Below are 17,584 nucleotides of genomic sequence, written 5' to 3'. Positions count from 1 at the left end.
AATTGCACAGGGGGGAAAAACTCAAAGCACACTTTAGGTTGCGGGCCGAACAGGATAAACATTTATTAAACACACTAAAACAATGCTTTTTGAACATTAATATTAATTAAAACAGACAGGAATATTATTCCAGAATAAATAAAATTAAACGTTAAATAACTTAAAATATTTTGCTCTCCATAAAAATATATAATCAAAAAGATCATTCTGAGAAACCAAAAGCAATTAGAGAAACATGAAGCTCAGCTGAGGGCACTTTGGGTTCTGACTATGAGAAACAGCAGAAACAGAAAGCTGAACCTCTTCAAGCCCAAAGAGTCGCAGAAAATCTCTGAGGAAACAAAGATTCTTAGGTGAGGGAAGAGAAATGAGGATGGAAACCCGAGAGTGACTGGAGGAAGCTGTACAGCTGTTCAGCAATATGACTTCAGCACTAGAGAAAGAAAACCAGAGAAAGAAAAAGAGGAGATCAAGCTGGACATGTCCTACATATAATAAAGTACAAAAATATCAGTGATTATTGTAACTGAATATTTTTTATTCATTCAAAATCAATAAATATCTTAAATATAGTGTGTGTTTTGTTTCTATTATTAAATTATTATTGGACATCATTTAAATTTAACTAAGAATTAAAATCCACATGATAAAATGTTGGGAAAATTGGACAAAAGTAAATGATAATAAAATAAAGGTTCTGTTTAAACCCAATTTTACATGAACAGAAGTTAAAGTAATAAAATAAACAGGTATTATACAGTATTCACAGCATCAGTTTAAATATTAAATCACAATAACACAGAGATTAAATCAGTTTACAATACATGAGTTCTTCATGGGTTCATCTGATGCACACAATACTATAAAGTTTAGTTCCAATGCAGCCTCATAACATCATAGTTCAACTATAACTTTTGACAACTGCAGTTAGTAGAAAAACATCAGAAAGAACTATTTAATAGATTCATTTTAATAATTCAGTCCATTCAGTTTGGTCAATTCAGTTAGAAAAGATTCGATTCGATGATTTCGACTCCTTAGATTCAGTTCAAGTGACTCGGTTCAAGAGTTCAGTTCGGTCACTTCTAGTCAAAACAATGAGTTCGACCAAGTCTGAATCCATAAATAGTTCAAGAAATTTCCTTTCTGCAGTCTCTCAAAAAGAAACCAGCAGGTGGTCAGAATGTTTCTACTCTGTTCCTGGGTTAGTTTCAGGGGTTCACCTCAGTCAGCTTCATCTGGTCTTTTATGATTCTACAACATTCATATAGTCACTCGGGTCAACTTCCGGAATGTGTGTAATCTTCCCTCTGTAATCTGTACATGCGCAGAGTGAGTGTGTGTGTGTGTGTGTGTGTGTGTGTGTGTGTGTGTGTGTGTGTAAGAGAGAGAGAGACAAAGAGAGAGAGAGAGAAAGAAAGTGAGTGACATGATGATGTCACAGGCAGAGGGCGGGGCATCTAGGTGTGATGTCACAGTGTGACACGTCTATATAAACCAGAGCGTGCTTTTGTTTCTCATTTGTGAATTTATCAATTGTAAGTAAAGAGACACTAAAATTGACAACCACCAAACAAACAAACAGCAGCAAGAAGCAGCAGCGATTAGCAGCAACTAAGAAAAATTACAACCTCTCTTCTATTGAATATTTCTTTATACAGGTACCTGGTAAGTCATCTAAATAATTATAGCAGAATATTGTACATTATTTAGTAGAAGACTCGAAAAGTACAAAGTCATTATTTAGCGACATTAGCATGGGTAACTAGCCGGCTAGCTAAGCTTAGCTTTTATAGTTTAGCTTTTTAAATTAATCCAACAAATTGACCTAATAATTAGTATAGATCTTATTAGATACAATAAAGTAGCTTAATTTAACCTATTTAGCCCACATTTTAATCAAACTCATGTAACCTGTTTACTCCAAGTATAATTAACATAATATACTAATAAATAGAGTAGAATAGGATCAGACTGGGACTACAATTTTAATAATCCTTGCAGCCGTGGCATGTTTTATCTGTTGTGGAATTCCTTGTCATTGTTTAGACAATACGTACAGCTCCCAGTGTATAAAATTACAGGTGAAGAGTCTTCTACAGAAAACATCTCCACAGATATGGATCAAAACATCTATGTGGATTTGGATGGAGGGATTATGGCCCTAGTCGATGAGAAAAAATGACTGTAACAAACGTTTCCTTATAACTAAAAGCACTAAACCCTTTCTACGCTTCAATTCTGATCCTTTGATAATATTGTATATAAATCATGTTGTTGTTGTGTGTATTTTATGCTGTGTGCAGGAACATGGCAGCTGGTGAACAAAGGAGGCTTCTGCAAGGTATGCGTCTGCATCAAGGCACGTGTGCGTACATCGAAGCATGTGCTGAGGGGTATCGCTTCAACTTTGACACCTTTAGAGCTACCTGCGATGCTTGTTTTTTCCTTGTTCTTCTAAAGCACCGCCTGTGGTGCCTGGAGCAGCCCACCTGTCCTTTAGGTAAACGGTGCCATCATTTACCCCGTAAATGGTTCAGGTTTCCTCCAGAAAAGGACGAATTTGTTTGGGAAACTGATGCGGACCCGTTCAGACCGGTGATCGACATTCTGCACCATGCTGACATGTTCTCCCCGGATGGAATGTGGCTAGATTCCATCCAGAACTCTGTCTATGATCTTCCTGCAGGACTTCAGCTGATTACCCGTATCTTTCATGTGCGTAGGGCTATTACCCTTGCCCAATCGTTTGAAGTTCCTGCACGCTCGCTGGGTGCTCCGAGAACTCACAGATTTCTCTTCACGGAATTCGTCATGCAAAGCACCTTTGTAACGTACTACACCATCACCTTCTGTGGCTATGTTCTATGGACAACTGAACCAGCGAAACATCGTGATTGGAATTGTCGTCCTATCCTTTGTCGCAAATGTCACACAATCGGAACAGACTCAATGGTATTCTCATCGAGACGTCACGGTATTGGTTTGAGGTTTCATCATGCGGTGTGGTCTGCACTGAAGTCTCACAGTTCTATATCTGCTCCCCTGCCGCACTGGATCAGACGACTATAACCCATTCCAGTAAAAAAAAGAAAGAAAAGGCAAGTAAGTCTGGACATCAAGGACAGGAACTGAAAGCTAAACCTCTCCATGTCCAATAATAATTAATAAAATCAATAAAAATCTAAAATATTAAATCACTTGTTTATTGAAGTGTTCGACATCATTTAAATCCTGATTCTAAATCAGTGTTTCTCAACTAGAGGATTGAATTTTTTAAAACCACATGATACTTTTGGGAAAATGTGACAAAAGTAAAATTGCACAATTATTAAAAGATGAAGTTAAACCATGATTTTTGTCTTCCTTTCAAATGCCGTATGACCTCCTCATGGATTCTTGCATCTTGTGGGGCAGGGGGCTGTGGCTCGGGGTCATAATGCTGAGGGGGAGGGAGGTCAGGAGGGAGAGGGAAACTGGTCCTCAGTGCCACATTGTGCAAAACACCACACACCCTGATAATCTTACACACTTTTTCCGGGTGGTATAGAAATCTTCCAGCTGAGACATCCAGAGCTCCAAATCTGCATTTCAGGAGGTGAGGAGCATCTGAGGGGTGAAGCCTCTGTCACCTGTCATATTATAACTACTTCAGGACAATGTTTACAATTTCTACATGTTGTTAAAGTCACCAAGAAGCCAGTCATCACGTCCTGCAGCTGCCTGTAGTCTGTTCCCTACACTGCTATGTGTCAGGATAAAGGAATCATGTGCTGAAGCAGGTCAGTATGCCACAGTGAAGGGAAACCTGATGTATCGACTACCCACCTTAATAATAACATCCAAAATGACAGGCATTATGACACTCAGGGGCAGATACCAGACCTATAGCATGAGATTTAATAGAATCATATTATATCTAACGAAGGTCTTTGTAAAAAAGTTGATAAGTCCCTGTCTGCCATTTCTTACTAGAAACAACCTGTTGTCATTAACCCCAGAGTGGTGAGGACCTGTATTTGGATGGGGATGGCATGGTTCTGGTGTGTAAATCAGCTTATTATCCAGTCATCATCCAGGCCAAGAAATCATCATGGTCCCTGGAGACTCTTTTTCTCCTTAATCTTTCATTGGCACCGCAGCATTTATGTTTTATTCCAGCTCATTATGAAAAGATAAAATAAACTGATATTTGGTCCTGTGCCATGAACATAAAAGCAATAATAGCTACAGAAAAGCTCCTGCTTCCCTCTGTAGCGGGTATTTAAATCCCATTTAAAATGCTTTCAGTGATTCTACATTCTGTTTATATGAAGTGTTTCAACAGTTTGCATGTTAATTGGCTGTATGGTGCATTAAAGTGTATGTGAATTATGTGAATTTATGAACCACATCTGGCTGGAAAAGACAAGTGTCCAAATACTTTTGACCACACAGTGTGTATCAGCTGACAAGCAGCAGCTTCGGATCAGTGAGTTTCTGAGCTTTATGGATTTTATTTTCTTTAAAACACAGAGTTGATCATTTATTATAATTATTATTATTATTTTTATTATTATTATTATTATTATTATTATTATTATTGAGAAACAAATCACCCATAAAATCCCCAAACAGGCGGAAAGGTGATGAGGACCATCGGTACCTGAGTGAAGAGGGGAAAAGCGATGTTCCTCATTTTGTATTCCCTCCTGATCATTAGCATAAAGATCACAGACTTGCAGGAAAAAGTGGACACATTTGTCTAAAATAAATAACTAAAGAATGATAATAAAGAGTGATAATATTTCCATAAATGTTGCAGTGAGCAGAAATGGACCTTTCGGCTAATGGTGTAGGAGACATCATCATTAGCCTCATGCTAGCCGGGTTTGCTAGCGCTGCTTTTGTGTTTATTTTATTAGAAACGTCTACTTTTTGACTAAAAGATGAATAAAACTATATTTAATAAGATAACATAAGTTACATTAGTACATAATTTTACTTATAGTTCACTTAAAATCTGTGTAGTGTATGACTGAGTTGTTCCTCTGTGTGCTTCAGTAACTGCTGTTAAACTGAGAGGAAAGAAAAATGGGTTCAGTTCAGCAGAAATGAACTGATAAACAGTGTTAGGAAAAGACAAAGTGTTCAAATATTTACTCAAATATAAATTGTGATAACTTGTTCAAATGTTTTTAATGGTTTAATAGAGGATTTATTCAGGTTTAAACACACAAGCTGGTGGTGAAGGTAATATTGATTATAGATTCCTTTCACGAGACGTGTCTCACTGTGTGTTTGTCTCTTCAGACACAAGAAGACGGAGACAGGATACAGCATCAGTCTCCTTCAAGCAGCTCGTCCCCTGTGAGGACTCGGTCTTTTCCAAGCAGCTCGTCCCCTGTGAGGACTCGGTCTCCGCCAAGCAGCTCGTCCCCTGTGAGGACTCGTCTCCTCCAAGCAGCTCGTCCCCTGTGAGGACTCGGTCTCCTCCAAGCAGCTCGTCTCCTACCAGTCATGAGCCTCACATAGAGATGAATACAGAGCACATAGTGTTTAAACAGCTTTATGTTATAGGTTACAGAGGGATTTCTGTCCAACACCAGGGGATCAGGAGAAGAAGGAAAAAGATGAAGAGATCAAGAGAAGATGAAGGGAAGATGTTATGGTCTCGTCTCTGAGCAACAGTTTAAAGTCTCATCTCACTCGTTTCTGTTCAGTATCTCACCTCAGTACTGGGGATATCAAAGATTCCTGTAGATGATGTGTTGTGTATACAGTAGAACATCAGCTGTAGGAGAACCAGGGAATAATTGACCAAACAAGGATTTAAATATTAAGATTTAGCAGAAAGAAGGAAGTTGTTTTTGCTGTGAACTGATCAAATCTCACACTAGGGCACTTTGTATTTGTGGAAGTGGTGTTTCGAATCTCACGTGTAAACATTTGAATTGTTTTTATGCCTCGTTAGTCTTAAAACTAACATTTATAGAACTGACTAATAGAAAGTGTTTGTTTTTTTCATGGATCACCTCAAATCAGTGTTTCATTCATTGTGTGTGTATAATGATGGCATGTCAGTTATAAGGGTGATGGAGGAAAAGTCAAATCCAAATGAAGTTTGTCACTTTTTTGTTTCTTGTCATTATTTGTTGTCCTCCCCATGTGCTGCTGTACACAGGTGAACAGAGACGTCCATTCCACACCAAACTTTTTACAGAAATCACCAAATCTTGATTTTAATACTGCTGAGATGATTTTATAGGAGTTTAGTTTCTTATTTTAATACCGATATTAAAATCCCATACATATTATGGTGTAGTCGTGGACCAGTTGAGAAAACACTAAGTGCTTGTAAAAAGACTGGCGGCAGATCAAAATCAATCACATCTTTCATTAATGTTTTTTCTTTTTTAAATACAGTTTTGGACCTGATTGTATTCAATAAAAAATATGTATTACAGTTAATTTACCTTGTGATTAATTTACCAGATTATTTTATTCTTATGATAAGTTCTTGCTTACAAACGTCTTGATAAGTAGATGATTATAATTGAAAGATAAACAGAGACTATAAATACTACCATGTGTTTAAGTAAAACATCTGTTTGTGTCCAGAGTTCAGAGAAGGTAAGTAAAATGAATAATCTAAGGGAAATTTAATAAAGTCTTGTTAAAAGTGCAGTGTTGTCAGGAAACAGAAGGAAGCGAGGCCAGGTAGCATGAATGAATGATTTATTTTCTAATAGCTCATAACACACATCTGACACGCGCTAATCACGTGTTCTCTCATTCTCTATTTTCAATGCACTTCTACTCCCCCTAATGGTCACTTTAAGTATAACAACAACAGGTCCCCACATGCAGTACTAACTAATTACACCTCAAGTTAAACCCCATCATTTTTTAATCAAAATCACATTCCAAACTGCAAACACGTGTTTTCTATTAAATAATATAATTCTAAATATTTTAATACCCTACTGTGTCTAAACAGAGGAGCGCTATAGGAACTCGTGTAGGGTTTACAATCACACACCACTTCGCTTGTCTTTACACCACCCATTTTCAGCTTCAGTGTCTGCATTTGAATCATTGAAGCCCCGCCTCTTTTGTGACGTCGGTATCTCTGATAGCGCCCTCAACTGGCTTTTATTGTCATGACAACTTTGTTGTGCTGCTGTTCAACACAAACATTTACTGATCACAGCAATGAAGCGCAAACAAACAGCTGAAATGTTTTTAATTGTTTTTAGTGATAAGCGTCAATGTTTTGAACAATCCGCTCTCCAAGACGCCAAAAAAGATTTTTCAGCCAGAAAGAGCGACTTTCAGAAGAAAGAAGGAGAAATAATGACAGATAATAAGACGGGTAACAGCTTTTATTTTGTAGATAAATTTAACGTTGCCAAGTGCAGAGATAAAAAAGGCAACATCAGAAGGCCAATGAATGCCTACATGGTTTGGGCGAGGAAACAGCGACCCATCTTTTCCAAGGCCAATCCAAATAGCAGCTCTGCAGAGATCAGCATGCAGCTTGGGATCCAGTGGAACAAACTGAGTGTAGAACAGAAGAAACCCTACTACACTGAATCATGGAGGCTTAAACAGGAACACAAACAGTTGTTTCCTGGTAGGTGAACTTTCTTTATAGACAAATGGCAAAATAACAAAACAAACACATCAATTCTGCTATTTTTATTGTTTTTATGTTGCTTCTTACTCTTTAAATTCTTCTTTTCTATCATGTAGATTGGGTTTATAAACCGCTTCCAAAGAAGGGAAGGAGAAAAGGCAGTGTGCAGAGTAGTGACTCACAGAGGAGACCTGATCATCAACCAAACCACCATATAGTCATGAACATGCCAGAAGAAGTACCAGTCCATGACCTCGTGCCTGAAGTTAGTGATCAGTTCCCCGGCCTTAGCCACCAAGAACTGCTGTCTCCTAAAGACATCTGCTTTGATCCTCCTCTTTTCCCTTCTGTTTCTGAGTCGACTTTCTGCCAGACCAAGTGAGTTAGTAAACTGCATTGGAACAGTTTCAGAAGAATGACATGCAAATGAAGTTTTACTCTGCATCTTAAATAATCGCCATAATCGCCACTCATTTACTTTAATATGCAGCTAAAATTGTGCACTTCTGTTTACAGCACCTGCTATGGGTCTGAGTGTACAAGCAGTGAGGTTCAGCTCGAGGACGAGAAGGAAATCACTTTGCTCAATAATGACATCTTTTCCATGTTAAATGAGGAATATGGATTTTTTAACCAGTCTGGAGCCCAGAATCATACTGAAGACCCCCACAACAGCACAGAGATCCTGGATTCTGTACCAGCCTTTGACGTCGACAGCTTCGAGGATCTGTTGAAGCAACTTGAAGAAATAGAAAATGATTCAGGAAAAGAGAAAGATGGTGAAATACGAACATTTCATGTGCTTTAGTGTGCATGTTGTTTCACCATCTTTAATTTATTTTAAATTCTAATATAAAGTTTTATTTAAAAAAATAAAGATTTTGAATTTCAATCATGTCTAATGTCTCTTCATCACAGAGAGCATTCAATGATGGTATTTTTTTTCTTGAAATCCACTTTAGTAAAGTCAGTGATGTTTGATGTCCTTAACGAAAAGGAATTTGACAGAAACTGAAGTTGAGGTATTTTCTTGCAGCTTTAGTGCTTTGTTCATTTTGAGCTCTGAAAGCAATATAGCTGACAGTTAATGTGGGGCAGAACCTGATTCACTTAAACATCTGTACTTTATAATTAATCACATGGATTGGCACAAGAAAGTGGATGATCTTTCAGCAGTCATTCTGACAGGGTTAACACTGGATTCACCTCACAACACCTGAACACTACTGCTGGATGGAGCAGCGGGTGCGTGCACGAGCGGCGGTTGGTGAATGGAGGGTGGAGCCGGGGGGAAACGAGCGGTGAGAAGCAGATCTGTGGCTGATGGGACTAATCAGTGTGTGTTCCTGTCTGATGAACTGTTCTGTATTGGTCCTGTTTACTTCAATAGTAAGGAATGTAGACCTGAGATCCTGATTATTAGTCTTTTATTACCCATAAGGCAGTGGTTTTTACCCTTTTTTGAGGCGTGACTCATTGTTTAGATCAAGAAAACACAGTGCATGTAGGGGTACGGCCTCAGGAGCCCTGCAGTAAGTGTGCTGTGTGCATGTGATTGATGAATGTGCAGGTAGAAATTCAACTGAAACTGCATTCAATCTGGTTGATTATCAAGCAAGTTATTTTTTAACTACATTTAAGTTCCCTGTTATAGGATAACTTGCAATTTTGTAAATTCCAACTGTATTTCCATTCATTCCTGTTAATACCGAAATATTCCTGATAATTCATATGGGAAGTTTCCAGTCTTGAAAATTCCTGCAACCACATTCCTAGGAAATACATGAGCTGTTCCTTGGTCTTGGGCACAGGGATATTTTGCCTGCCTTTTTTTTCTTTTAAGTTTTACATTGTTCTGATATCAGATGCCCCAAGAAATTGCAGTTTAGACACAGAAGCTTTGTGTATGTGAGGATCCTCTATAATTATTTGGAGAAAGAGTCTGGTGTCATTATGCCATGGCTTGGGAAGTCGGGATGTTGTTAATAAATGTGAACTGATTTAATGTCATACAGTGTGTCTGTGTTCTACATTACAGTGGGGTCTGAGGTTCGGTTCCTACCTGTGTTTTCCTTCTGCTTCAAATTCCTACATGTTCTATGAAAACCAATTTACAGTAATTTTCTTTTTCCCTTTTTCTTTTTCTGTTCTTTATTTTTTTTTTAGTGTTTCTTTAAGCATACAACATACAATACAATACAATACAATACAATACAATACAGGTGTGAACCTACCTGTCATGATGAGTGTATTTGTAAATTATCCGCTAGGTGGCAGTAATGGCACACTTACCGGTAAGCTGTAGAAGAACTCATGTAGAAGTGATGGTGTTACAGTGCAGTTGTTGCATGTGCAGACCTGTGATGGAGTAAAAGAGATGTTCCTCACTAAGAGTTTTCTACACTGAAGTAAGAAACATACAGAGAGAGAAGACAATTGTGTCTTGTTGTTGGTGATGTATTTTATCTAAACAGTGTATTTTCAGTCTGTGGTACGGTTAGTTTTTTTCTGCAGACTTTCCTGATGCCCCCAAACTGATGATAATGATGGTGACAGCATGGCCAAGTGTTTTGTCTCATGACAGCACTTTGACGTAGCTTCTTGTGTTTGACTTGTTTGCCGCGAGTTACGTGTTTGTATTTCTCTCTGCGTTTTCAAACAAACTTTACTATTAATCTCTCCTTTTTTCCTCTTTTAATAATCCTAAATTGTTTTTTTGGCTTTCTGTTTTGTGCCTGTAGTTAGTTAACTCGACTATCACTGGTGTTGACTATATTCATTCCCTCTCACTTTATCACATCTCTGTATCTTAACTCTATCTGCTATTATAAGCACTATGCCGGCTGTGTGTCTGCTTTTGAGCACAGGTGAGAACTCGTTCGATGCCCAGCTGTGAGAGCGGAATGCGGTGCTGGAAACATCCCGGGTGGACGCTCACTCGTCCCAGGTAAATTCCCGGGTTGAATCTAACGCTCCCAGCACCTCAACTCTGCGTGTTTCTCTGCCCAGGCCCACGGACCCTGGATGCTGCAGCAGCGGAAGACACGAGCCAAGCCCCGGTCCAGGACGTCTCCCCCACCACCACCACCGGCCTTCGAGATCTCGACCGAGAACCGCTTCGCCCCTCTCCGCGAGACGGAACGTCATACTGTGATTCTTGGAGATTCCATCGTCCGGCATGTCCGCGCTACCAGAGACAAAGGTAAGGTGCACACTCGCTGTTTTCCTGGTGCTCGTGTTCTCGATGTCGCTGCGCAGGTACCCGCGATCCTGAACGAGAACTTCGCAGCGGTTGTTCTTCATGCCGGAACGAACGACACCCGGCTGAGGCAAACGGTGATCTTAAAGAGGGATTTCAGGATCCTGGTGGAGACGGTACGCAGCACATCACCCACAACGAGGATCATAGTGTCAGGACCTCTTCCCACTTACCAGCGAGGGGCTGAGAAGTTTAGTAGACTCTTTGCACTAAATGAATGGTTACAGTCATGGTGTCGAGAGCACAAACTTCTCTTTATTAATAACTGGAACTGTTTCTGGAAGCGTCCGAGGTTCTTCCACCCTGATGGCCTGCACCCCAGCAGAGTTGGAGCAGCAGTGCTATCAGATAACATCTCTAGGATACTTCACACCATCTGACTGGTAAGACATCAGGAAATTTACGACTATGAGAACATTTATACAACAAACCAAACAGTTACAAGTTCACACACAGCCCAGTTTATAGAAACCGTATCTATTCCTCATGTAGTAAAACCAAGAATTAAATACACAAGATCCAGAAATAATCTTATTGCAGTTAAAACTGAAAAATGCCAGATAAGCAAACACCAAAAAGTTGTAAAGTTTGGTTTTTTAAAAATTAGATCACTTGCACCCAAAGCACTGATTGTAAATGAGATGATCACAGATAATAATCTCTCAGCACTCTGTCTCACTGAGACCTGGATTAAACCAGGTGATTATAAGGGTCTAAACGAGTCGACACCGTCAGGATATGTTTATAAGCATGAGCCCCGTCAGACTGGTCGTGGGGGAGGTGTAGCAACCATTTATAGTGCTTCTCTTAATGTTAGTCAGAGATTAGGATTCAGTTTTAAATCATTTGAAGTGCTCGTTCTTAAAATTATACTTTCAGACATGCATAGAAAACTCGCTCTGGTCACCGTGTACAGACCCCCAGGACCCTACGCTGATTTTCTTCAAGAGTTTGCTTGTTTTTTATCAGACCTCTTGATCGATTTTGATAAAGTGCTGCTTGTAGGAGATTTTAATATTCATGTAGTTGATGTAAACGATGCTCTAGGATTATCATTTGTCGACTTATTAAACTCTTTTGGGGTTAAACAAAACGTCACCAGACCAACTCACTGTTTTAACCACACACTAGACTTAATAATATCCCACGGAGCAGACGTCACTGATATAGATATTTTACCTCAGAATGATGACATCACAGACCATTACCTCATACTGTACACACTACCGGTAGAGCAGATTAGCCGTGTTTCACCACGTTATCGACTTGGTAGGACTATTGTTCAGACCACTAAGGACAGATTCATAAATAACCTGCCTGATTTATCTCAATTCCTCACTAAACCCATAACTGCTAATAATCTTGATGAAATGACTAACAACATAGACCTTATCCTCACTAGCACATTAGACACTGTTGCCCACAACCGGTTAAAAAAGGTTAGAGAACAAGCACCTGCACCTTGGTATAATAGTCATATGCATGTCCTCAAGAGAACAGCACGTAATCTGGAGAGAAAATGGAGGAAAACTAAATTGGAGGTATTTAGAATTGCGTATAAAGACAGTATGCTCAGCTACAGACAGGCGCTAAAAGCTGCTAGAGCTGAACACCTGAGCAAACTCATAAAAAACAACAAAAACAATCACAGGTTTCTTTTCAGTACAGTAGCTAAATTAACTACAAATCAGGGATCTGAAAAATGTGTTCCATCACAGTTTAGTAGTGAGGACTTAATGAATTTCTTCACTGAAAAAATTTATAACATTAGAAAAACAATTGTGGAGGTCCAACCTCTGACAGCATCTCCTGACACAATCTCACCTACAACTCCACAACTACACTGTTTTACATGTACAGGACAGGAAGAGCTGTATGATGTTATTACCAAAGCTAAATCAACAACATGTCAGTCAGATCCCATTCCAACTCATCTATTGAAGGAAGTGTTACATACAGCTGGTGAGCCTCTTCTCAATATTATTAACTCCTCACTATCTTTAGGTCACGTCCATAAATCCCTCAAGTTAGCAGTTATTAAGCCCCTCATTAAGAAACCTCATTTTGATCCAAATATGGTATCGAATTGTTCCACCTGCTTTACTCCACTCCTACTGCTGTAGTGCCCTCTACCTCCACCCCCACCATTATACAGCCTGCACTTTTATGTAATTTAAAAATACCTTTATATGTCATTATCATATAATGACGTATAAAAGGGGATTTCAGCGGTGTCTGAGGTAAGATTCGAACCGGCTTCATTCACATCAGAGATTCTCCCTGGGAAGCAGATAAAAAGGCAGTTTGCTAAAACCATAACAAATGTCCATCATTTTTCCATTTCCTTTCTTTTTCTTCCATTTTTCTATTTTTTCTTTCTCTTTTTTCTCTTGTCCCTCCTTCCCCTTCTTTTCCCCTCTTCCCACCCCTTAACAGTCTATTGATTTCCAGCTTCACACAGCTCACATCCTCAACTCTCAGTCTCACACTGCCCTCTAGCGGCACTATCAGGACGTGCTTTATGCTCTATTCTGTACTAATGTGACTTCTGTTTGTGTTTTAATGCAGTGATTCTCAATCTTTTTCTGCCATTTACCACTTCAGAGGGGTGGATTTTTAAACTCACCTGTCCTCCGTCACCTCAAAAAAGGATAATGAAATTCTTTAAGTTTAAAAAATGTCGAATTTATTGAACTATCCAATTCTAAATGAACATCAAGTAGCATCAAAAACAAAAATAGAGAAAATAAAGGTGTAGTTGTGTTATCTCTTGGACTTTCTGTCACTTTGCAGTCTGTGCAAAATAGAGCAAATTCATTTCATAAATCTTTTCAAAACGGGGTTGTAGACTTGATACTGTCACTCTCAAGTCATGTTCAATATTGAGCTGAGATCTGTATTTAGTTTTCAGTGTAGCAACATCTGAAAAGTCTCAGAGATGAGATGTGGCAAAAGGAACAGGATAAAACAGTTATATTTTCTTTAAGGCTGATTTTTTGGTTTAAGCTCCCACCATCTACCTTTTTTGTCTGCTTGTGCTGAATTACATGCTTGTTTTTTTTGTGGTCAATGTCACAAATAAATGAAGAACAAATAAATAAATAAATCCTGCCGTTCATTGCGCCCCACCTGTCATATCTTTGAGAACCACTGAGCTAGGCTAATTAGCCGGCTAAATAATCTTAGCTTCAATAGTTTTCATCGTCGGTCTAAATATTCTGCATTTAGTGCGCTATAAATAAACTATAAGTGTCTTAATAACGAATGTATTTGTCTTTTGATCAACTTTTAGTAAAATTTTCTAAGAAACTAGCTAACACAAAAACAGCGCTAGCAAACACGGCTAGCATGAGGCTAATGATGATGTCTCCTACACCATTAGCCGAAATGTCCATTTCTGCTCACTGCAACATTTCTGGAAATATTATCGCTTTTTTAATCTTAATTTTTTTTGTCAAATTTAGACTCAATACATTTGTCCACACAGTGTAGATCAGGCGCAGGATGTAGAATCACTGAAAGCATTTTAAATGGGATTCATTGGTCTGTTTTGTGTACATTCAGGATTCAGGACCATTTTTAAGCATTTTAAATGGAATTCATTGGTCCCTTACGAGGGAAATATCAAGGTCCATGACGTCGGAGTGACGTGGGGCCGCCTTCCCGTGGGCTCACCACCTGCAGGAGGGACCGTAAGGGTCGGTGCTGTGAGGATTGGGCAGCAGTCGAAGGCGGGGGCCTGCTTAGACTGCTGCCCCCGCGACCCGAATTACGGATAAGCGGGAGAAAATTAATGAATGAATGAATGGTCTGTTTTGTGTACATGCAGGATTCAGGACCATTTTTATTTTTATCTTATTGATATTTAAAGTTAGTTTTGTATTAAAATAATATTTCTATAGTGTTTGCTATTTAAGTGTCTGTGATTCATGTGTCCAACTGGTCATGTGACCAGAGTGATACTGCAAAAACGTTTCTATGACGTCATCATCAAAATTCTAGTATCTCCTTGACAACCATCAAACAAACACACAGAAGCAATAAAAGCAGCAGCAGCGACTGATAAACATTATAACTATTCATCTACTACTGTCTATTAGGTACCTGATAAGTAGCTTTGCTATATATATAGTTATTCTGAATACGTTTTAGACTGTTTTGTGCTTTTTGTTAACTTTATTTCTGTACTGAGAAATGTAGAAATGTAAGATCTTTTAAACCTGTATGTTTTACAATCTTTCAACATTTCAGAGTAGAAACTGATTGTAGTTCACTCATACTGATGTTTTTCTGTTTAAGACTGTAGGTTTGGTTTGGTGTTTATTCTCTTGTTTATAACTGACAGTTTGTTTGTTTGTTTGTTGTTTTTTTTAGATAAAAATGAATTCGAGTATTTCAGCACTGTATGTTGGTGATCTGCACCATGAAGTGACAGAAAACATGCTGATGGAGAAATTCAGCTCTGTGGGCCACGTTCACTCCATCCGGATCTGCAGGAACTGGAACACCGGCGTTTCACTCAGTTACGCCTACGTCAACTTTTACCAGCGAGCCGATGGTGATTAAATCCTCATTAAACCCCGATACACTATTTCTGCATCTACACCAGTTTATTGTCTACTTAATACTCCAGGAGTAATTTCTGTATTATTTTACTACTTTATTATGTGAATATGGTCAGGTTTTGTGCCTTAAATAAAATTTGAGAGTGTTTTCTCCTCACCCATCTTTCCCCAGTCTTTTTTACTGAAATGAATGACCTGTAATGAATTTTGTTTCCTCAGCTGAGCGAGCGTTGGCAACACTTAATTGTGAGCTCCTTATGGGGAACCCTATGAGAGTCATGTGGTCTCAGAGGGATTCCACCATGAGAAAAAGCATCGGGAACTTGTTCATCAAGAACTTGGACCTGGAGAAGATTGACAGCATGGCCCTTTTTGACCTGTTCTCAGTCTTTGGGAAGATTCTGTCATGCAGGGTTTGTGCTTTAAACTGTTTGGATCTGAATAACATCTGTATAGCATGATTAGCATGTTTTCTACTAAAGTCCTGTATTAGATCTGTTTGATATGAATTGTGTGTTGACATGACGTGTCTCTCCTAAAGGTTGTCCGTTACAAGACGGGGACAAAAGGATATGGATACGTCCAATTTGAGTCTCCAGAGGCGGCGAATTTGGCAAAAGAGAAACTCAATGGCAAACTTCTTAACGGCCATAAAGTGTAAGCTATTAATATAAAGTGTGGGTTTGGTCATATGAGGGGATTTCAGTCAGCATCAGGGGGTAATTTTTCTGGTGTCGGCATAAAGACTAACAGCAGTGTCTAAGAGCAGTGTCTCTGTTGTGTTACAGCTCCATCTAACACTTTAAATCTCGTAAGGAGCGCGAGACTGAGAGAAACCACCACACCCAGGTCTTCATTAACAAGCAGAAGACCTTACTGAGACCAGAACACCAGGATAACCCTGTCCATCATAACGTGCAGAGGATGAAGAATGTGCAGGTGAAGATTGTACCCTAAACATCTACCACCCCATGCTGTCCCCATTAAAATGATTTGATGCTGAAGTTCAATATTGCAGTTAAATGGGTTACTGGCTAAAAAGGTTAAAGATCCTCCTCTAGCTGGTTCCCTCAAGAGCCTCCTGCTAGCAGTGATGATGATCTGATAAAACAAAATGGAATGAAGTGTTTACAGCTGTGTGTGTCTTTGTGTTACAGACTCAGAATATGACTCCCTTCACACCAAGCCAGAAGGGAGAGCGAAATAAAGAAAATGCCCCAGCAGTAAACACAGTTCCTGCTGTAGAAGAGCGCACAACTGTGGATGAGAAACCAGCTCTACCTCAAGTTCCAGCTGTAGAACAGAGTCCAGCTCCACCTCATGTTTCAGCTGTAGAACAGAGTCCAGCTCCACCTCATGTTTCAGCTGTAGAACAGAGTCCAGCTCCACCTCATGTTCCAGCTGTAGAACAGAGTCCAGCTCCATTTCATGTTCCAGCTATAGAACAGAGTCCAGCTCCACCTCATGTTCCAGCTGTAGAACAGAGTCCAACTCCACCTCATGTTCCAGCTGTAGAACAGAGTCCAACTCCACCTCATGTTCCAGCTGTAGAACAGAGTCCAGCTCCATCTCAAGTTCCAGCTGTAGAACAGAGTCCAGCTCCACCTCATGTTTCAGCTGTGGAACAAAGTCCAGCTCCACCTCATGTTTCAGCTGTAGAACAGAGTCCAGCTCCACCTCATGTTTCAGCTGTGGAACAAAGTCCAGCTCCACCTCATGTTCCAGCTGTAGAACAGAGTCCAGCTCCACCTCATGTTTCAGCTGTAGAACAGAGTCCAGCTCCATCTCATGTTCCAGCTGTAGAACAGAGTCCAGCTCCATCTCATGTTCCAGATGTGCAGGATGTATCCATGGCTGCAGCACCTCAGAAGCGCTTAACCATTTACATGTTGGAGTCTGTAGATTTTGAAATGCAGATCCAGATGGCACGTAAGTGTTACACTCTCACACACACACACACACACACACACACACACACACACACACACACACACACACACACACACACACACACACACACACAAGCAGCTTCAGTAACTCTCTCTCCCTCTCTCTCTCTCTCTCTCTCTCTCTCTCTCTCTCTCTCTCTCCCTCTCTCTCCCTCTCTTTCTCCCTCTCACTCTCTCTCCCTCTCTCTCTCTC

General features: G+C 39.6%; 2 long non-coding RNA genes across 2 annotated transcripts in view; one reads left to right on the top strand and one right to left on the bottom strand.

Annotated features, from left to right (window-relative positions):
* LOC310725688 overlaps window positions 1-17,584 on the bottom strand; it is a 104,293-nt gene that overhangs the window by 66,844 nt on the left and 19,865 nt on the right. The window lies entirely within an intron of this gene.
* LOC310733634 lies at window positions 14,806-15,743 on the top strand. Its single transcript, XR_014535833.1, has 3 exons — window positions 14,806-14,977; window positions 15,252-15,435; window positions 15,662-15,743. It is a non-coding gene; the product is annotated as an uncharacterized lncRNA (long non-coding RNA).

The sequence above is a fragment of the Silurus aristotelis genome (genome assembly GCF_946808225.1).
Source record: "Silurus aristotelis genome assembly, chromosome: 1".
NCBI classification, from domain to species: domain Eukaryota; kingdom Metazoa; phylum Chordata; class Actinopteri; order Siluriformes; family Siluridae; genus Silurus; species Silurus aristotelis.
Note: the sequence above shows the minus strand (reverse complement) of the source record. Positions and strands in the feature narration are given on the sequence as shown.